General features: G+C 34.1%; 1 protein-coding gene and 1 pseudogene across 18 annotated transcripts in view; both read right to left on the reverse strand.

Annotated features, from left to right (window-relative positions):
• The window catches only part of LINGO2 (leucine rich repeat and Ig domain containing 2), a 1,288,153-nt gene that overhangs the window by 183,615 nt on the left and 1,081,615 nt on the right, over positions 1–22,923 (reverse strand). The gene's annotated exons all lie outside the window — the stretch shown is intronic.
• LOC141550302 (mitochondrial import receptor subunit TOM20 homolog) lies at positions 13,306–17,903 on the reverse strand (annotated as a pseudogene).

Genomic DNA, 22,923 nt, shown 5'->3' on the forward strand with positions numbered 1-22,923 from the left:
TTCCAACCTTTTACCTTTACTCTGTATGTATCTCCCTGCTTTAAGTGTGTTTCCTGTAGGCAACATATTGTAGGGTTCTGCTTTTTGATCCAATCTGCTATCCGTCTCCGTTTGATGGGATCGTTCATCCCATTTACATTTACAGTTAAAATTACTAATTCTGTATTTCCTGCCATCGTATTATCCCCAGATTATACTTTTTTGCCTTGACCCCCCTGATCCCCCTCCCCGATATTTAATTTACAAACCCCCCTTGTGACGCGCAACCCTCCCTCTTTTTTTTTTTAGGATCCCTCCCCCCTCCCTCCAAGTCCCTTCACTTATTCTCCTTTTCCTTTCCCCTTTTCCTCTCCCCCCTTTTAATGAGGTGAGAGAAAATTCTCTGAAAAACAAATATGTTAATTATTTACTCTTTGAGCCTCTTCTGATGAGAGTAAGATTCACACAATGATTCTCCCCCTCACTAAGTTCCCTCAGATATGGTGTATTTTCTATGTCTCTTCCTGGGATGTAGTTTCCCTCTTTTTATCACTCCTTCCCCTTTTTCTGAACCGACCTCCTTCCCTTTACCACACCCCCCTTTTTTTCTTTTATATCAGTAAAATCAAATTATCCTTGAGTATTTTTTATATACCCACAACAAAGTTACAGTTCTCAAGGGTTCTGTGTACCTTTTTCTGTTTCTCTTCAGTCTTGTGGATGTAGATCAAATTTTTTGTTTAAGTCTGGTTTTTTTCTTAGAAACATATAGAATTCCTCTGTTTCATTGAATGACCATCTTCTTCCATGGAAAAAGATGCTAAACTTAGCTGGGTAGTTCATTCTTGGTTGCAGTCCTTGATCTTTTGCCTTTCGGAATATCAGGTTCCAGGCCCTTCTATCTTTTAATGTGGAGGCAGCCAGATCTTGGGTGACCCTTATTGTGGCACCTTGGTATTTAAATTGTTTTTTTCTAGCTGCTTGCAGGATTTTCTCCTTTGTGTGGTAATTCTGCAGCTTAGCCACAATATTCCGTGGTGTTCTTTTTTTAGGGTCTATTTCAGAAGGAGTTCGATGAATTCTTTCCACATCTACTTTCCCTTCTGCTTCTATTATCTCTGGACAGTTCTCTTTGATAATTTCCTGTAAAATAGAATCTAGGCTCTTTTTTTGGTCATAGTTTTCTGGAAGTCCAATAATCCGCAGATTATCTCTCCTAGATCTATTTTCCAGGTCTATAGATTTTCCCAGTAAGTATTTGACGTTGTTCTCCAGCTTCTCATTTTTTTTGTTTTGTTTGACTGATTCTTGGGTTCTCTGTGAATCATTCATTTCTATTTGTTCCATCCTGACTTTTAAGGAGTTATTTTCTTCTTTCACAGTTTTTAGTTCTTTTTGTAAATGCCCAATTTCATTTTTAAATGAATTATTTTGCTCTATTGAATTTTTTTCCATTTCCCTAATTTTTTTTTTTTGAGAATTATTTTCTTTTTCCAATTCAGAAATTCTATTTTCTTGAGACTTTTTTATCTTTTCCAATTCAGAAATCCTACTTTCCTGTGTTTTTTTAACCTTTTCTAATTCACTAATTTTGTTTCCCTGCATCTCCTGTGAATTCTTTATTTTTTCCAACTCCAATTTCAGGACGTTGTTATTCTCTATCATAACTTCCCTTTCCTTGCCCCATTTTTCTTCGATCTCCCTCAATTTCTTAAGAGCTTCTTCTAGGAGAGAGTTATGTGATGGGGGGCAGGAATCGTTCCCCTTTAGGTTGTTATCTTCTGAATCTTTGCTGTTAACTTCCTCGGGGTTGGATACCCGCTCTTTCTCTGTATAGAAGGAATCTATAGTTTTTCTAGCTTTTTTGCTCATACTTAAAAAATGTTTTGGGGTCTGTCCCTGGGGTAGGAAATTATTTACTTCTTTACCAGCTTCCTCCCAGACCGGATGGATGCAGCGGCCCCTGCGCCCGCGCTAAGAGAGAGCTCTGGGAGAGAGTTCCCCACCCCCTCCCTGGAAGCGCCTCAGAGGTGATTAGCACTGCTGTGCTTCGAGGGCGTAGAATAGTGAAGACAGCAAGAAGCTCAGCCTATGTGTCCGGGTGGGGAGTGGACGTCTGCAGCAGGTGACGTGAGAAGCCCCTGCGCTCAAACTGGAAGTGTCTTCCAGAAACCGCGGTCCCTAGTTCAAAGGTTCCGCTTCTCTGGGACTTCCTGGAGCTGAGTTCCACTCCCTCCAGCTAAGCTAGGCAGTGTGTGTTGCCTTGGGCCGTATCCACCCACTTGTCAGTCTCTTAACTATTCTCAGGAGGTAGCTGAGGCCACACCCCCTGGTGCCTGAGTCACCCCCAGGGTCCGGGGAAAATCTAATCTGAGTTTTAAAATATTTTGGCTTTCTCTTCTGAACTGCTAAATAATTAGCAGAGAAGAGCTAACAGCCTGTGCCAGATTCCTTTACCTCAGTGGCTTCTCTGATCCCAGAGCCCTTCCCAGCGCAATGGGCGCAGTGTGCCCCTACCCCACCGTCTGTGCTGGTCTTTCTTATTCCTCCCCTGAGAACTGACCTTTCCTGTTGAAACTCCAGATTCTCTTCAGCTGGTAAGTCGTGCTTCCAGTCCTTGTGGTATCTATCAGTCCTGAGCTAATTTTGAGACTTAATTTATCTAATTGGTTGTGAGGGAGTGAGGACGTTCACTGAGTCGTGTGTTTCCTCTCCGCCATCTTGGCTCCCCATTTGCATCTTTTGTATTTAAATTCAAAATAATCATTCATATAAAAGAGAGATGACATGTTATATTGTATAGACAGCCAGCACTGAAATCAAGAAGTCAGGTTCAAATACTAGTCTTTGATACCTATTTTTTGTGTGAACAAATAATTGCTTGTGACGCTAGGGTACTGTCTTAAGAATTAAGATGCCTAGCTATGTTGACTGAGGCAGCTTCCATACAGGAAATTTTTTAGATATCTGAAAACTACATACATATTTCTGACACAAGTATATAAAATCATACACATAAAATAAAACATTTCAAATACATAATCAAAGTACTGTCAATATCAATATATAATTTGCATATATAGAGGGTTAATTGAGAGTCTGTATAATATAGTGTACTCTTTGCATTAGAAAGATCTGGATTTGCATTTTGGCTCAAGTACTTACTAGTGGCTACTTTCTGACCAAGATGTCTGACATCTCTGACTCTCAGTTCTCCTATTTGTAAAATGGGGGTGATAATAGTATCTATCTCACAGAATTGCCAAAATGTATTGGGAGGTTTTAGCATTTAAAAATATGCTTTGGGGCAGAGTGCTTTCAGGAAAGAGGATGATACCCTATGGGGACAGAAAGAAGGGGAAGAAGAAAAGAAGGAAGGCCAGGGAAGGAAAAAGAAGAGAAATGAAGGGAAGGGAACTTCCAAATACTTGTTCAGTCTGAAGATCATGGGACAACTGACTTGGATACTCAATATCCCCTAGATGTTGCTGCTGCTATCTTCAGATCTCACACTTCCCCTCATGGCCTGGGCCCCCATTGAGTACAAGTACAACTCTACGGCCCTTGTCAGCTTGAAGCAGCTCCAGAAGATGTCCCTCTGTCCCTTTGCCCCAAATGAATTTGGGGTGACTGAGAGGGGACTGATATAATAGAACTGTGTCCCCTGATCTTTGTGGAGGGTGGGCCACCTGGCCTGGGGAAATTCCTAAATATGATCTCCACCCTCCTACTTAGTTCCCAAGGGAATCTTCCATTTCCAGTTAGTCTGGGAATCACTTTGGTTTGGGAAACAATCACCACTCTTTATTGATTTGAAAATTAGCCCCTAATCGCTCCTTAGCCCCAAAGCATAGAAGGTTACTAAAAGACAAGATTCTGTACAGATTAGATTTACAAATATAATGTACAGGTTAATCTATACAGATTCTGTATAAATTCGATTTGCTAATTTCTATCTGGAACTGGCTTGGAAATTGTTTCTCAGTGAAAATAAACTCATTTTTTTTGTCAAAAAACCTCACCTGGAGATTGGGATTGTGAATTCTTTCACAAAAACCTGTGATACCAGCCTGGGGATCCCATTTCTGTTAGCGTATCTCTCACTCTTCATCTCTCACCCCTCAACAATCAATGGTCCTCAGTGACCATTCATAACTACACTCTCAGTCTATGTGATACCCTCCTCTGTCTGCCACAGTGTTCTCTAAAGTTACAGATATTGTTTTCTCATCTAGGGATGTAAACAGTTTAACCTTTAAATTTTACATATATATATATATATATACACACACACACATACATGTATATGTATAGATATATTATATGTTTATACAGACATATATATGTTTTATATATTATATATGTACACATATATATTATACACACATATATTTATATATATGTTTATTTATCCTGTTTACCTTTCTATGGTTCTCTTGAGTCCTGTGTTTATAGATCAAATTTTCTGTTTAATTCTGGTTTTTTCAATAAAAAATGATTGAAAGTCTTTTACTCCCTTTGAAGCTCCATCTATCTCCTCCCCTGAATGATCATGCTGAGTCTCTTGGGTAGTTAATTTTTGGTTGTAATCCCAGATTCTTTGCCTTCCAGAATATGGTATTCTAGGCCCTCTGATCCTTTATTGCAGAAATTACCAAATCTTGGGTAATCCTGACTGTTGCTCCTTGATATTTGAATTGTTTTTGTTTGGCAGCTTGCAATTATTTTTTTCCTTGAGATTATATTTTTGGAGTTTTGCAACAATGTTCTTGAGGTTTTCCTTGTGGAATTTTTTTCCAGAGGTGATTCCTGAATTCTTTCAATCGGTATTTCCCCCTCTATTTCAAGAACATTGGACAGTTTTTCTTAATAACTTCTTGTAGAATGCTATCCAGTTTCTTTTTTTTAGTCATGTCATTCAAGCAGGCCAATACTTTTTAAATTGTCTCTTCTGGATCTATTTTACAGTTCAGCTGTTTTATCAATGAAATATTTCACATTTTTCCCATTTTTTTCATTCTTTTTAGTTTAATTGATTCTTGCTGTATCACAAAATTATTAGCTTCCATTTGCCCTGTTCTGGTTTTTAATGTGTGATTTTCTTTAGTCATCTTTTGTATCTTATTTTCCATTTTATTAATTCTATTGTTTAAGAAGTTGTTTTCTTCAGATATCTTTTTTTTCTTTCCTTTTCCAAACTGTTGACTCTTTCATGCATACTTATTTCTTTTATAATTTTTTTTCCTTCTAGCTCTCTTCTTTGCCTTTTGAATTCTTATGAAGCTTCTTTAGGTTTGAGACCAATTCATACCCTTTGATATTTCTTTTGTGTTCATCTGAGTTTGTTTTGGTCTGCCCTATCACCGTAGTAGCTTTCTGTGGTCAAGTTTCTTTTCTGTTTCTTGCTCATTTATTTTTCCTTTTCTCTTGGTATTTCCTCTTTTTTTTTTTTTTTTTTTTTTTTTTTTTTACTTTTATGGTTGAACTCTGCTTCTGGGGCAAAGGGGATGTTGTTCCAAGCGAACAGCTTGTACCAAGTGAACAGCTGTGATTAAGACCGTCTTACCAGCTTTCCCAGAGTTTATCTAACCTAGGCTGAACACCCTTTTCAGCCCAGTGAGGCTGACCTTTCTTGAATTTTTTTTTTTTACAATCTTATCTTGAGTTGGAGAATGGTTTTATTCTATCAGACTCTATTCAGAGGTTTGGTTTCATGTAGCTTTTGAGGGAAATTAGGAGAGCTCGAGCAGCTTCCTGACTTTACTCTGACATCTTGGCTCCACCCTGGAAGTCCTCTAACAAATTTTTAACTTGACCTATGATGTTATCAACATAGGGAGTTACTGGGGATAAGCTTTTCTCAATGAAAATATGACCCTTATTCCTGAACTTATAGAGAATTATCAGGAGCACTGAGAGATTGTAATCTATTTAGAGTCACACAGCCAGCATGTGTCAGAGGTGTTACTTGAACTCAGGTCTTCCTGGCCCCAGCGTCACTTCTTTATCCATTAAGCAACAGTTTCTTTTCCATGATTCACATGATATGTAAATACATGTAAGCACAACTTATTTAGTGTGTATAAATAAGACATTTGATGTTAAAAGAAAATGATTATTAAATTAATAGAAAGAAACAACAACTTAATTTACATTTTTGTTTAGTTGTTCAGTCACTTCCAACTCCATGTGACTCTATGGATTTTTAAGTCCATGACTTTTCTTGGCAAGATACCAAAACGCATTTCCATTTTCTTCTCCAGTGTATAGATTTGTACAGATGAGGAACAGAGGCAAATAGGGGATAAGTGATTTACCCAGGTTAATACAGCTAGAAAGTATATGAGATTGAATTTGAAGTCAGGTTTTCTTGACTCTAGACCTGGTACTATATCTACAATATCATGTATATACCCTTAATTTAGAATAATGGAGGCTCAATCTAAGGGAAAAAAAGAGTGTGTATGAAATAACAATGGAGAGTTCATCTTCAATTTATAATTAGTAAGCTAAAGAAATTTCATTGGTTAATTTTTGAATTTGAATTATGAGAGCGGTCTGGTCAGTGGAATTGTTTCCATTGATTTTAGAGAAGGATGGGTAAAGCTGGGTCTACCTGCAAATTTATATTTCACATTCTAAGTTTTGTGGTAGTTTTTAATCATCATTTAGATATTAATACTTTAAATCATTCTTTCTTTTTCAGTAATTGTATATGTGAAACACCTACCCAGCATAAGGTCCCATTATACTAGCCCTATGAAAGGAGCTTTGTAGAGAACAGACTAGGAAGAAAACAATTGTTTTCAGATAAGAAAAAAACAAAACAAAACAACAAATAGATATGTAGTTTGATCTAGATTTTTCATATGACATACAGATTTTTGGGAAAAGATGTATGAATTCTTGGATGTGTTGGAAGTATTCTAGGTCATATATTCCCAGAAAGAATTAGTTCCTGGGAATGAACTCTCCCAAAAATCTGTAGTGTATGACACCATAAAAATATTATATACTAAAAATGAAAATTGACCCTGTACAATGAGTAAAGATACTTCTGCCACTAATTAATTACTATGATATGATGATTTCCTTCAGCTTCTTTATCTGTACCAAAAAGTTAGATCAACGTTTCTTCAATCTATAAAGTTATTTGATGCTATCTGACTTATATAATTTCCATGATTTTATCTAATATACTCATTTAAATTCTTCTTGCTTCTTTATAACTTTCTCTCTTGGATGCTCTCCATGGTCCATATTTTAGTCAAGAACAGAGTTTCCTAATATTATTGCTGAAAGCAAAATAACCTAAAATTGTATCAAGTCCTAATAGCTGAGAGTAATAAGACACAGCAGCAGTAGGCATAGTAGACAAGATCACTTCAATGCCCATTAATAAAATCAACCTCAGGTACTAATTAGAGCTTGCAAGACCACATCCATGGTCCATCAGTTACTGAGTGATTTTATTTTATTTTTAAAGCATGAAATTCTCTATATAATTAGCCATTCTCAAAAATACTTTCTTATTAAAACCTGATTTATAGAGCTATTTTTTTTGTATTTATTTATTATAAGGTGACTTCAGAAACCCACTTTACATTTCAAACATCTTGATGGAATGGGAAAAATGTAGAACATAAGAATTTTCTCTTATCTTTACAGCTATGATTTTCTTTTTTTTAATATATAAATTTTTATTATAATCTTAAATAGAATTTCCATGTACATGGAACTGATTAGATGAAGTATTTCTCAGTATTGAGTCATATGATCCCTATTCCCAGAGCTAGGATATTGGGCTTTGGACTCTGGGTCCCGGAGGGATCCTGAGGGGTCACATGATCTCTGGAGGGTCAGCTTCTGGGTTTCAGGAAGTGATAGGAAGTTACAGGAAGTGATGTAACCTACAGAAAACAGACAACATTGCTTTCCAATGGTTACATCCTTTTAGTCTATCCAATGAAAAGATGTGGGTCTTTTCCTATTTAATGAGGTGTTCTACTTCCTGCTGGCCAGGTTCAAGAGCACATGGCAGTACCTGGGATGACTCCCAGGTGCATGTCTGGGCCTCTCCCTGTCAGGATTAAATAAAAGCTTTCTCTTTATACCAGAAGATGTCTTTGATTTGGGAAAGGGGGTCTAGCACCTATCCCATACACATGTATGCAGTAAAAGAAAAAAAAGTTAGCATATGAATCTTTGAATCTCTATTATGTACAACTTGATTTTTGAATGTAATTTTCATTGCATTGTGGTCTGAAAAGGATGCATTTACAATTTCTGCCTAATATTATATATATATATATATATATATATATATATATATATATATATATATATATATATATATATATATATATATATATATATATATATATATATATATATACACATACATATATATAATGCAGGGCTCTTAGGCTTTGCCATCTAGGAACTTATATACTGATAGCAGAAGAGCAGAAGAGAGGCTGGGCACGGGTTTATGATCTAAGTCTTGAAGATCATGAGTTGAACAATAGGACACTAATTGACACAGACTTTTCAGAAGCAATGGAGTGTTGTAGCAATGTAGCAATGTAGCATAATATAATAATGTAATATATATTTATTATATATAATATAATATAGCATATATGTGATATATGTTATTATAATAATAATTATATATATATATATATACATATATATATATATATATATATATATATCCAAAAGAGGTAAGGGAGATAAGGAAAAGATTAATACATTATATGTATATGTATATAATACATATGTATATGTATATAATTATTATAATATGTTATATTATCATATTATGTATAATATATATTTATTATATATACTATTATGTAGCATATATGTGATATATAATATTATAATAATTATTATGTATATGTCCAAAAGAGGTAAGGAAGATAAGGAAAGGATTAATACATACAAGAATATTTATAATAGTGCTTTTTATTGTAATAAAGAACTAGAAACAAAATAGGTACCCATCAACAAGGGAAGAGTTGGGAAAAATTGTGGCATATGAATGAAATAGAATTTTATTGTATCATAAGAAATAAAAAAATATATTGGCTTCAGAACAAAAACAAAGATAGACTTGTATAAATTGATATAAGATAGAGTGAACAGAAAGAACAATTTATGAGAACACAATGAAACACAAGGAAAACAAAGATTTTGGAATTTTGACTATTGCAGCAACCAATCCTTACTTTAAAAGACAGATGATGAAACATCTTGTTTCATCTGATGATGAAACATCTTGTACAAGTTACCTTGTACTTCATGGTAGAGAGGTGATAGACTAGAGGCAGAGAATTAGATATATATATTCCAATCATAGTTAATATCTTGATTTTTTTTCTTCAATCTATGTTTGTTTGTTATAAAGGATGGGACTTTCAACTGAAAGAAGAAGAAAGAGTTGAGCACAGTGACAGAAATTTTAAAAGATGTATAAATATATTAAAATTTTTTAATTTTAAAAATACTTTGTGAAAACATCAATCTAATTTCTAAATAGCAACCAATCATAGCAGTATAAAAATCTCTAATATATATATATATATATATATATATATATATATATATATATATATATATATATATATATATATATATATAAGGTTATTTCATTTAATTATAAATAACTGCAAAGAAATTTAATTTGTTGGATTGATATGTAATCATTAAAACTTATTTAAAATATTGAGATATTATAAGAATTCAACAAATAACAAAGTGAGAGATTGATTGTGATGATAAATATGGGAATATGGGAAAACTAATTGCATTTGATCTGCATGTTCCCAAATGTAAACCAGCACAATTCTCTCTCTCTCTCTCTCTCTCTCTCTCTCTCTCTCTCTCTCTCTCTCTCTCTCTCTCTCTCTCTCACACACACACACACACACACACAAGACTATATCTTTTTTTTTGTCTAAGCCCTTTAATATTTACTTTTTAATAGTTTGAGGCACAAGCAACATTAAAAAAAATTCATCTTTTAAAAGACTGAAAGTTCTATATAGTGCTTGCTTATATAATAAACCAACAATCTTGAAATTCCTATAACATTTTATATTCTGAGAAACACTCTTGAGTATAGGTTAAATTAATAATTTAACAAAAGCAGATATGGTGGTGGTAGTGGTAAAAATAGTATATTCTATTTGAGTGACTGCTAAAATTGCCTGACAGACTAATTCTACCTTCCAAGTAAACAAGTGTCCAAAAGAAAATATCTGTCCAAAGAAACTTGTCTACTTCTGAAAGCTCATTGACTTTCCATTTCTAAATGTTTTATCCAAGTATGTATGTTCTGTAAAATGTTTTTTTTTTTTTTTTCTTCTTAAAGGGGGTAAGTGGGACATAGGAAAAGGGCACCTTTGATTCACTTGAATTTAATAGGTTTTGACATCGACAGAATGGCTTAGGGTTTCATAAAATCGCATCATTCTCCACCTTCAAGATCAGATATTCTCGCCAAAAATATTTCATTATCTGATGCCACATGTGACTCATCCCCAAAAATACAATTATAATTTGCTTCTTTAAAAAAAGTTATTTTCAAGGTGATACAAATCACCATTGATCAGAGAAATGCAAAATCAAGACAACTCTGAGATACACTACACACCTTTCAGATTGGTTAAGATGACAGGAAAAGATAATGATGAATGTTGTAGAGGATGTGCAACAAACTGGGACACTGATATATTGTTGGTGGAATTGTGAACAAATCCAATCCTTCTGGAGAGCAATTTGAAACTATGCTCAAAAAGCTACAAAACTCTGCATATCCCAGCAGTGTTACTAATGGGCTTGTATTGCAGAGATCTTAAAAGGATGGAAAGGGACCCACATGTCCAAAAATGTTTGCAATAGCCCTTCTTGTAGTGGCTAGAAAATGGAAACTGAATGGATACTCATCAATTGGAGAACGGCTGAATTATGGTATACAAATGTCATAGAATATTGTTCTGTAAGAAATGACCAACAGGAGGACCTCAGAGAACCCTGGAAACTTACATGAACTGATGCTACATGAAATGAGCAGAACTCGGAGGTTATTATACACAGCAACATGACTATACAACGATCAATTCTGATGGACGTGGCTATCTTTAACAATGAGATGATTCAAACCAGTTCCAATTATTCAGAGAATAAAGACAGCCATCTACACACAGAGAGAGGACTATGGAACCTGAGTGTGGATCATAACATAGCACTTTCATTCTTTGTTATTGTTTGCTTGCATTTTTTTTTTTCCTTTTTAGGTCTCTTTCTTTGTAGATCTGATTTTTCTTGTGCAACAAGAGAACTATATATACATGTATTCGATTTAACATATTTTAACACAACACATATTGGACTACCTGCCATCTAAAGGAGGTGAGGGGAAGGAGGGGAAAATTTGGAACAAAAGGTTTTGCAAGAGTGAATGTTGAAAGTTTATCCATGCATGTTTTGTAAATAAAAAGCTATCAATAAAATAATTTTTTTAAAAATTCATTTTTCATTTCTTCAGTGGATAAACAAGGAAAATACTGCTATATCAGTTCACTAAAATTCCTCAATTTATTTACCTTGCATCATCAAAAATAGCAAATCCAAATGACTACTTTTATGGGATATTGATGTCACAAGAACACGGATAATTCTTTACTTTTGTATTTCCAACTTTATTACATTGTTGCTCTTTTTCCTTAACTTAGTGGTGTTTGGATTGATTGAAATAAAGGATTTTTTTAATATCTGATTTCACTGGTATAAGAAACTCCCATTATAGAAACTCCAACACTACAGATAAGCAATTTTTCTATAATTTAGAAATTTAGATTTTTCTTCTTTCAATGCTCCACTCTATATTTCTATGATGCTTCATTTTTTCCCTGTATTTTGCTTGTCTTAGCTTTCAGTAGCAACCCTCTTCCTCTAATTAAATGCAGCATATTCATAACAGCACTTCTTTTACATGCTCAGATCAGTAAGGCAGGGGAGCTGCTCCACACAAGCTTTAGTATTCTTGGAAAAATGGTTTCTTCTTCTCTCCCACTTTTAGCCACCAATCATCACTAAAAATCGATCACAAGATTCTCATTTCTATAAAGCTAAAGTACATCATTCAAGAGAGCATTATTTAAAATTTAAAAGAAAAATTTCCTGAACATGTCATGGCAAATTTTATTGGGAAGTCTATTAATTCAGAAAGACTTAAGGACAGTGTTCAGTGTGGAATATACCAATACTTTCAGATTCTAGGCTTTAGTTTTCAAACTTAGTTTGAATATAGACTATAGAATATGAAAATAGAAAAGGAGCTTGATCAGTCCAATCCCTCTCTGAAAAAGCTTCCAACCATGTTTTAGTGTTTAAGAAAGTAAACCAAAGATTTGAAGGTATTGAAGAAGAGAAATGAATAAAGACCATAGAGATAAGTGCAAGGAAGGAGTTAAGGAGTAAGTTAAACTTCCCCTACAGTGACACAGTATCAGATGTGAGAGAGGTGGAAATTTCACTTTAGAAATCATCTAATCCAACACATACCTGAAAAGGAATTTCAAGAAAGTCATACAGTCCTCCAATTTAAAGATCTCCAATAATGAGGAATTCACAATATTCTGAGATAATCCACTACTCTACTTTATATAGCCAATTGTATAAAAAATTTCCTTCACAAATAATTTTTAAATTAAAAACAAAAACTCCTTAGGGTAATAGGCAAAAACCATATTGGAACATGTAATGTGTGACTGGTAAGACAAACACATAGGGAAAACATTAACTAAGTGTTTTTGACAATCATTGACTTGAAAACAATTCAATTACTTAAAAACTTCTCATTTTATAGGAATTCTATGATAAGGGAGTGTGTCCTACCATCACAGCTGCTAGTGGCAGAACAAACATAACTAGACCACCAGTTTCTTGATTGTTACAACTTCAGTACTCTTTCCAATAACTGAATTACAAGATAAATATCCAGGACTCATAAATAAAATAAATAAATAAAATAATTACCAAGTATGGGTTTGGATTTTTTGGTTGTTATTGATAGTTGTTATTTTATATACCAAAAATATCTCCTAAATGTATCCATGATTATCTTTATGAATAGGAAATACTTCACATTGAGTGACTTCACAGCTTAACTTTGGTAAATTAAATATATATATATATATATATATATACATACATACATATATATATGTATATATATATACATATACATATATATATGTATATATCAGTTGTGTCTAATTTGCTATAAAATTTACCAAGATAAACCAAATCCACCCATTAGCTCTCTAATATGGAGTGCAGAATTCTTTTTATCTTTTTATTGCCTTTTTTTTTTTCAAAAATGAGCACTGGGTATTTTAACATGTATATGTATCTTATAATTGCATATTTTAGTAACAAATGAAATTAATGATTTTTAGATAATTCATAGTGTATTTATGAAATGAAAATAATTATTTTTTATCAAAATACACTTCTCACTAAGATACATAAATAAAATCCAAGCAAACCTACCCACCCAAAGTTAGAATCAACTTTGGTAGATTTCAGTGTAATACATAGTCCATAACTAGCATGTTTGCCCTTTCCCCCCCTTGCTGCTCATCTTCTGGGCTAAGAATTATTTTTAAAAAATTTGATTAAGATTTTATTATGCTGACATTTTCTCATTCCACATCATCTTCGGCCAAGCTCTGCACACTCACAATTCTCTGGCTAATTGTTGGCAGCTTAGTCAGAAGGATCTGGAATACTGGTGATAGAAGAGTTTGCTGTAAAACTTGCAAGAACTGCTGTGGCTGCCCACAGACAGTAATGGCATTTGTCAAGTGGTCAACACTTTTTTCATATTCACCTTGGGCTTGTAATTCCTCACCAAGCTGTATTTCTTCAAGGAAGAACTTCTAAATAGCATCTGCATCTTTAAGATCAGGTAACTTGGAAAGTCCAGCTCTCTCTTTAGCAAGCTTTTGTTTCTTTCTTCGCTCTCTGAGCCTGTTCTTGAAGTTGGGGTCGCTCCGTGTCTTGCAGTTGAAATAAATACAGTAGCCAATGAAGAGCCCCCCCCCCCCACACACACACCGGCAGCGATGGCGTCACTCAGGCCCACCATGTTTAACGTTGCTGCTCGAGATGGAGGTAGCAACAGGGACGCTGTCCCCGGCTGACCCCCAAGCCAGGAGAGTTGGCTTGCTCTGCTCCTGTCGAGGGCAGAGCCAGCCAAGACTATATCTTTATGGACTCTCTGATTAAATGCATACCATCATCTGAGTAATATCTTTTAAGATCAATTTTATTTTTAATATATGTTTTGAATATTCTAATATTCTGGATTTCATTAAAGAAACCTTGAGTATTTCAGGGCTCAATCATATTAGTATTATGTTATTTATCAAGAAGAATATTAGAGAAATAATGTAATCAATAAAGTATTCTTCTCATTGGTCTTTGGACATGACGTCCACTGTAACACTGGTGAATTATAAGAGAGGATATCTTATGTTATATCTCAATAACTTCATTTTCTTGAGACTAAATAGATCACTAATGAGTTAACTCCTCTATTATTTTCCTTTCTTCCTCTACTACTGTTACTGCCATTCTGTGTTCCCAACTGGAACATCAGAGATCATTCCTGGAAGTAGCTAGATCATTGGACTTAGTACTCCTTAGGACCGCATCTTCACCTTTATCATTTTTTACATCATCTCTTCTTCCTTTTTACTTTTAGAAGTATAATTCCATCAGCATTGCTACAACACTCCATTGCTTCTGGAAAGTCTGTGTCAGTTAGTGCCCTATTGTTCAACTCATGATCTTCAAGACTTAGATCATAAATCTCTGCCCAACCTCTAAGTTCCTAGATGGCAAAGCCTAAGAGCCCTGCATTTGCCTTCCTAGCTCTTAACATAATGCTTGATTGTTAGGATTACTAGGTGAGAACTCAGGTTGTCTGTCCAGTGACAAGGTGAGAATTCAGGTTGTCTGGACAATTACAAGGTGAGAACTCAGGTTGACTTGACAGTTCTCTGGCTCAGACCTGTAAAGGGAGTTTACCCCTTAGGAATACTAGAAGGAGCAAGCTCATTGGCTGAAGTGGTTCTTCCCAAAAGCTGCCAGATCGCTCTCTGGGAAGAGATCTGCTGTGTCTACTCAAATCTCTCAGACAGATTCTTCTTCCTGTAGTGAACCTTTGTCTCCAGGCAGTTGCTGTTAACTCTTGTCCAGAGAAGTGACTTCCCTTCCTGCAGAGAGCCCCGTCAGGCCTGATGTAATGCAGAGACTTCTCCTCTTCCTGGAGTGCTGTCCTCCAACCCTTGTCCTTCCCCAGTCCAATCTGTTCTCCAGGCCCAAGGTTGCCTCTTTTATCCTCCCAGAGAATGGGCGTGGGATAATGCAAGGGCTTCTGGGAGCCTGCCCTTGATGTATAATAAATACTTTAAATTCATTGATTCATTCATGTATCATTTCCATGGTTTCACTTGTTATAGTATCCTGTATGATTTTTATGAATATGTGGGAGATATTTTACTTGATGAAAGTCTTTTATGCTAATATTGTTTTAAATGAACAATGATCTTATGTTTTGTTGTTTTTTTTTTTTTTTAATTCCTTTCAGGCAATTGTGTGACTATGAAAAAGCAATCTGCTATAGAAAAATTTCCAGTAAGGTCTAACTGTTCTCATATTTTCACCAAAGGACCCCTTGATACATAGATTATTCTCATTAAGATTTTATAGAGATGAGAAAGTAGACATTTGGGTACCAAATTGCTGGACTATTAAATTACTATGGCAGATGTATGAATACTTGAAATCCCTTATCTCACACATATATTCTGCATTTGTCATAGCTATGTGATCTGATTAAGGAATTAATGATTCACTCATTCCATAAATAACTGGACCTTCCAGAGCACACTTCCTCCCTCTCCACTCTTCCATCCCAGTGTTGTTATTTTCCCCTTCTTTGATCCTTATCTACATTTTTTTGGTCATCATCTCTCCTTCCTTGGATTGTCTAGAATTAAACAGAGCCATATATCTTCTTAATATACAGTGCTCTTTTTATCTCAATTATAATTTTTGGATAAGATGTACATTTCTCTTGCCAAATTCAAATCATGAATCCTAATCCAAAGCATTTCAGTGATGCTCATGAGGTAGTTTTTACCTTATAGTATTAAGTTAATTTGGAAAAGAAAATTATTTATACACTACACCATTTGATGGAGACATAAAAATCGAAGTCCAAGTGAATAAAGTATTTTAAAATCTACAGTTGCTTAATGGAAGAGTTGGATTGGAATTCGGGGAATTAATGCTATAAAACTATTGAACTCTAAACTTCTGGATGGCATAAGCATATTTTATATTCATCTTTATATCTTCTACAATGACTTAAATTCTTTTATTTATTTATTTGTTTTCAGATAACATTTATTAACAACTTATACATGCCAGAAACTGTGCTAGCTGTTCAGGAAGTACTTATTAAATGAATAAATTTTGAAATATTACTCTCATTGCATGTATAATATAAATTTAGAACTAAAATGGATTTTAAAGAGCATTTAATCTACATCCTTATTTTATAGATAAAGAAAGTGAAGCTTAATGAGGTTAATTGATTTGCCCAGAGTCACATAGCTATAAATAATCTGAGGCAAGAGCAAGTATTCTTGATAATTTGCTACCTTCTATATCTTGCTCTCTTTTTTTATGACTCAATTTACAAAATTCTCTTATTTCATCTTCTATTATCTCAGAGCCCAAGTATATAGTTTGAGGCCTTGTGAAATGCATCCTCTTATTTCTATCAATATACAACATTGTTTGTATTAAAGTCTATGAGTTTACAGCTTCATACTAGGAATGTCCTGGGTAACCAATTGCAAGCCCATAAGAGTGTTAGGTTTCCTTTGTTCTTTGTTCATAACCCTGAGTCAAGCTAGCTTTATCTGTTTTATGAAATTTGTCTCAAGTAGAACTGTCAGAGAGAATATAGTCAAATCACTGGAAAGACATTTCCACTATGAGATAATTAACCAAAATGCTTGTCCTATTGGATCAGTAGCATCAGTACTGTCTTTATATATAAAGGTTGACACATACATATGCTATGGGCCACAACTCTGAAACAAGGATTTTTAGAGGTGTTAAGACAGTGGAATTGATGAGACAATGGTTATCTAGTTTAGCGTGGTGATTAATGGTTCTCTTAAGTTCAGTATGATTGATTTAATCTTACAACAAATAATGGTTTCCTAGTGATATAATGCCTGGTTTATACTCAGTGTAGAGCATATAAGCTGGGAGATTCAGTCAGAGAAAGGGCAGAGAAGACAAAGGACTGGAGGTGGGAGCTCAAGCTCTTGGAGCCAAGGAAAGATTCATTCCATCTTGGGTCAAGCTCCTGGTGTCTCTCCTGGGGGACTGAGAGATTCATTCATCCAATGTCACACCCTGTGTTGGCAGGCCTGTCCTGCATATTTTCCACTGAAACCAAGTCCCCTCTGAAGGCCATGAGAAAGCTAGCTGAGCACTAAGTAAGGAGGCAATAAAGAATTTGGACTTTAATACCTGGCTATTCTTGTGGTGATTACTCAACTGAAAGGAAGGCTGTTCTAAGACCTCCAGAAAACCAAACAAGAACACTATATACAAACACTTAGATAGAATATTGAGAGGGCCAGTCTTATTGTCAGGAAGACTTGGGTTGAATCACTGCCTAAGATAACTGTTAGATGAAGGGCCTTGGGCATGTCATATAGCCTTTTAGTGCCTCAGGGAAAAACATATTAAGATTGTAAATATGTTACAAATATGTATCCACTAAAGGAGTTTCTACAATGGGAATTTCCCATGCTAAAGAAATCACTTGTCACTACAAAAAAAAAAAAAAAAAAAAAAAAAAAAAAAAAAAAAAAAAGAAAGAAAAAAAAGAGAGAGAAACAATAACAAAGCTTTCTTATAATAGATGTAAACTCTAATTTATAAATCCTCCTTTTGTATGACCTAAGAATACTGGTGAAGAAGACTATTAAATGGCTTTATTAAATCACATTAAATTTCTCATGTTTTCCTACAAATGTTTATCTATTAGCTTGTAGTCCAACTTAAAAAACAAAACAAAACAGAAAAACAACCATCTCCTTTTCCCCCTTAAAGAGAGTGGTAAATAGGTTGTAGTAAATTAAGAACCCTCATTTTTTAATCAAATTTACACCTACTCCAACTCCATTTAGTTTACTTTGAGAGTTATTCCCCAAGTTAAACTATTTTTTCCCTTTGTTTTCTACTTTTCCAGGCACATCACTGTAGTTTGAAGAAACAGGTATAAATGCAAAGGCTGAGCATGATTTTGTAGGTTTTTAAATTATACTTAACTTTCAGTTCAGAGTATTTAACAAAAAGGAAACAAATCAATCTTGATGAACAAATCATTTCTAAAGGGGAAAAATCTGGATGCAATTAAAGAGTGATACTACTACAAGGAGATGAGAGGAAGTAAATGGAGAGACAATTTAGACTACTGGATAGAAGAGAGAAAGGCAGGAAAACCAAATTGAAAGTAATTCAGCTCAGCACAAAAAAAAATATTGTCCAATTGTAGATACTGAGAATAATAGCCTACTAACTATTACAATAGATTGTGATGGTCACATTTTTATTCAGAGGCAACATTTTTCGTGAAACTTTTTTCGTATATATAACAATTTGAATGAGGGAGGTCTTGTGAGGGCTTTTATTTTATTATTGTTACCTGGGAAACTAGTTCTTAATTTCAAGTAGCTGAATGCTGAAGAAAACAGGCTTCAAAGAATTTGAAGAGATTGAGAACATTGAATTTGTTTGGAATCTTCAGTTTTCTGAAATGTTCAGTTAATAAAGCAAGGGGACCCCCTTTTGGAGTTTGTAATTTAAATAATATAAATGTGGCTGTCCTTTTCTCATCTCTCAAAACAAAAATATTGCTACAAATAGCAATGCAGTTGGATAGTTTTAATGATACATAATAAACAGAGCAATTATAAATTACAGTATTTTAAAGATTCAAATAGGGAAGAATATAATAAGGGCATTTATTTATGTCCAACATAAAACAACTGCAGTCATCCATCTGATAGTTCAAAAGAGCTGCAGATAAACTGTTTCCATTTAGAAATACTCTCTTTGCTAGAGTGAGTTTGTGTGGTATTATCTTATGGCCAATATCATTTCCTGGAATAAAATAATATGAGGAGTAAAGACTGATAAGATAAAAGCTTTTCATCCTTATAATTATCAACATTCAACCTATATAATTTTGTCAAGTGTCTGTTTTCCCTCTAATTGAGAAATTATTTAATTTGATCTCTTTTAAAATTGTTTTCTATTTTTATTGTTAACTCTGTGTGTGTGTGTAAATGTCACACTTATGTATCTCCAGGATAAAAGTGAATATGGAATATGATGGAATAAGAAGAAAAATTAATGAGAAGAGATAAAAAGAAACCCTGCTAGAGATAGTGCATAAATAGAGGGAAAATGGGTTGGATAGAGCACTAATCATGCCTGGATTGGAATTCAGATGATTTTTATCTCAGGGACTTTGAACAAGTCAGAGGATCTCTGAGTATCAGTTTCTTCATTTGTAAAATAGATATAATAAGATCTATGTCATGGAGTTATAAATATCAAATGAAATAATGTAAATAAAATAGCAAACTAAAGAATTTTGTCTATTATTATTATTTAGCTTTACACTCCAGAATCTTTTTTTTCAAGATATTGAATTGCCAAATAATTTTAAATGTATGGGACAGGTGCTGGACTCCGTTTCCCAATTAATTAATCAGAGACATCATCAGGTACAAAGAGAAAGCACTTATTTAATCCCTGGAGTGAGAGGCCCAGACACACCTGGGAGCCATCCCAACTCCACCATGTGTTTCTGGCTTGTCCAGCTTCCAGCTTGTCCAGGATTTAAAAGCAAAAGACCAGAGCCTTCTCAGTGGGTAGACTAAAAGGACATAACCATCCTTGACCAATGGACACCAGTGTTGGCTGCCTCCCATAGGTCACAGTCACTTCCTGCAACTACCTGTATCCCAGCATTCAAAGTTCATCCCTCCAGAGATCATGTAACCCCCCTTTCCCCAGGGTCCCAACTCTGGGAACAGGGATCATGTGACTCAATACTGAGAAATACTTCATCCAATCAATCCTATTCATAAATGACTGACTAGAAAGAAGGGAGTCAAGCATCATGAAGAATCAGTCTAAAGGCCATGGACCTTTGAAGTATTTTTAAAAAAGCAAAACCTGCAAAAAAGCCCCAGAAATTCTTTATCCAAGCCAGGCAGTAAGAAGACTAAATAAAGTACAAAAGTTTAACTGGCCTAGGACAGGGTTCAAAGGGGGATTTGATTTAGAAACAAATTTATTTTCTTTTTCTTTTCATCTGTTAATAATGTAATAAAATGATTAACTAGATAGACTATAATAATTTTCAAACTACTATAAATTTTCAATTTGTTTTTTTGCATGTATGCTGGAATCCACATTTTATTTTGGATGTTCTTCCATTCCTGCCACTACAAAGAAATTCTCCTTCCCCAATTCAAATTCTTTTATCTTTGATTATACAGCTCTTTACTTCTCTTTACTTCCTGTTATTTTGTTGCATGTGACTGCCTTCTTTTAGAATCTACAGGAGAAGAAAGAAACAAAGTCTTCTTTGTGCTTAGAGATAATGCAGCAAATATATAAATAATCTAAATGAAATTAGTTGGGTCTCTTGACACAGCCAAGAAAGACAATAGAACAAAAGAGTTTCCCTCACAGGAATATACTTCTGTGAAAATCCAAAGATTTATAAAACATATCTTTTTGATTCATTTCTACAGGAAAATAAAAGCTTTCCCTTAGCCCAGTGAATAAGGAAGGGAAATCTAGGTGATTTAAAAATAACAACAAAAGTGTCTTGGTTTAGATCACTGCTATATAAGAATATGAATTAATGGTAATTTGCATGAAATCCTTGGAAATAAAAAAGGTATAGAGTTAAATTTTGTGGTATTTTAACTAAAAGTTAAGTAGCTTATAAAATTAATATTTTTCATTTTTAGAAATTAAATTCTCTCACCCACCCCAAAGGCAAACACCAACATTTTCATTTTTTAAAATAGAAAATAAAAGATAGACTGTCTTACCCTGATAATACTGGAACTGAGATTAAAAAAAGAACAATTTTCCTTCCTTTCATATATACTGTCAAATGATGCTTCTCTTTACTTACACTAATTTCTTGATGTCAATGTTTAGAAGCCTTCTGACATATTATTTTAGGAAGCTTCATTTACAATACACAATAAAAAGTATGTTGGCAATATCCTTGGGTAATAACTAAGTCTCTGATTTTAGGTCACCTGATTGTAAAGTCAATGTTTTAAATCAATTTTTAAGCTATATATGTTAGGAACATAAATTTAGCATGAAAAAGGATTCTAGATAACGTCTATCTAGTTAAGTTTTCTCAGATGAGGAAACTTTTCTAAACTGTATTTTTAACTAAGTTTAGAGATTTATTCAAGATTATATAAATAGAAAGGAAGAGAGCTAGGAAATGAATCTGTATTTTCTGCTGAATGCTTTGTTACTGCTCTAAAGAAATTAAGGGATTTTATTAAGGAATACATATGTATATGTATACAAGATATGCATATGCACATATATACAAGTATATATTATGTAAAATAGAGATGTTCAATATTGAGATGAGTCTATTTCTCAACATTTTATTATAAAACATGGAATCTCAAATTAGGAACAGATCTAAGTGGTCACATACAATGTAATTTGTATCTGCCAAGAATTTTTCCTACAAAATCCTTCACCTAGTAATTCCATGAAGGATATACTCCTTGGGCCTTCTCTCTTGTAATCAAGAATAGAGAGAACTCTTAAAGAAGCATAAGTAAGATTCAATTATCTCCTGAGAAAGACATTTGACTCTTTAATATTTCTAGTGGTAAGAAATATTTTCCTTAAATCAAATCTGAAATCTGCTTCTTTTCTATCTGTTGCTCCTTGATAAGACCTTGGAAAATCAGATAAAACAAATTAAAAAATTCTAGTCTCTTATTCATATAGGATCACAGAGATAGAAAAGGAAGATATCTCAGACTTGGTCTAGGCCAACTTTCTTGTTTTACCTATGAGAAAGCAGTGGCCCTAGGAGGTTTGGTGGGTTTTCCTATCTAGGCTCACTGCCTTGAGATCCAGTGTCTTTTCTACCTTAAGCTGTCTTCTGTATACTTTTGATGTTTTATTTCTATTCTTTATATGGTACTTTAATCAAACTAGTCAAAACTAAATATCGAGTGAAAATGGTAATACACATTATATGTTAATGGGATTTAAAAAAATAAAATTTTTCAGAGAACCTATGTTTCCTTAAAATCTCCAAACCTTGACCAGCAGGAGGAATATAGAGAGGCCTGGAGAGACTTAAATCAACTGATGCTGAGTGAAATGAGCAGAACCAGAAGATCACTGTACACTTCAACAACAATACTGTATGAGGATGTATTCTGATGGAAGTGGAAATCTTCAACATAAAGAAGATCCAACTCACTTCCAGTTGATCAATGATGGACGGAGGTAGCTGCACCCAGAGAAGAAACACTGGGAGGGGAATGAAAATTGTTAGCACTAATATCTGTCTGCCCAGGTTGCATGTACCTTCGGATTCTAATGTTTATTGTGCAACAAGAAAATGATATTCGCACACATGTATTGTACCTAGACTATATTGTAACACATGTAAAATGTATGGTATTGCCTGTCGTCGGGGGGAGGGAATAGAGGGAGGGGGGGTAAATTGGAAAAATGAATACAAGGGATAATATT

Source organism: Sminthopsis crassicaudata, chromosome 1 (genome assembly GCF_048593235.1).
Source record: "Sminthopsis crassicaudata isolate SCR6 chromosome 1, ASM4859323v1, whole genome shotgun sequence".
NCBI classification, from domain to species: Eukaryota; Metazoa; Chordata; class Mammalia; order Dasyuromorphia; family Dasyuridae; genus Sminthopsis; species Sminthopsis crassicaudata.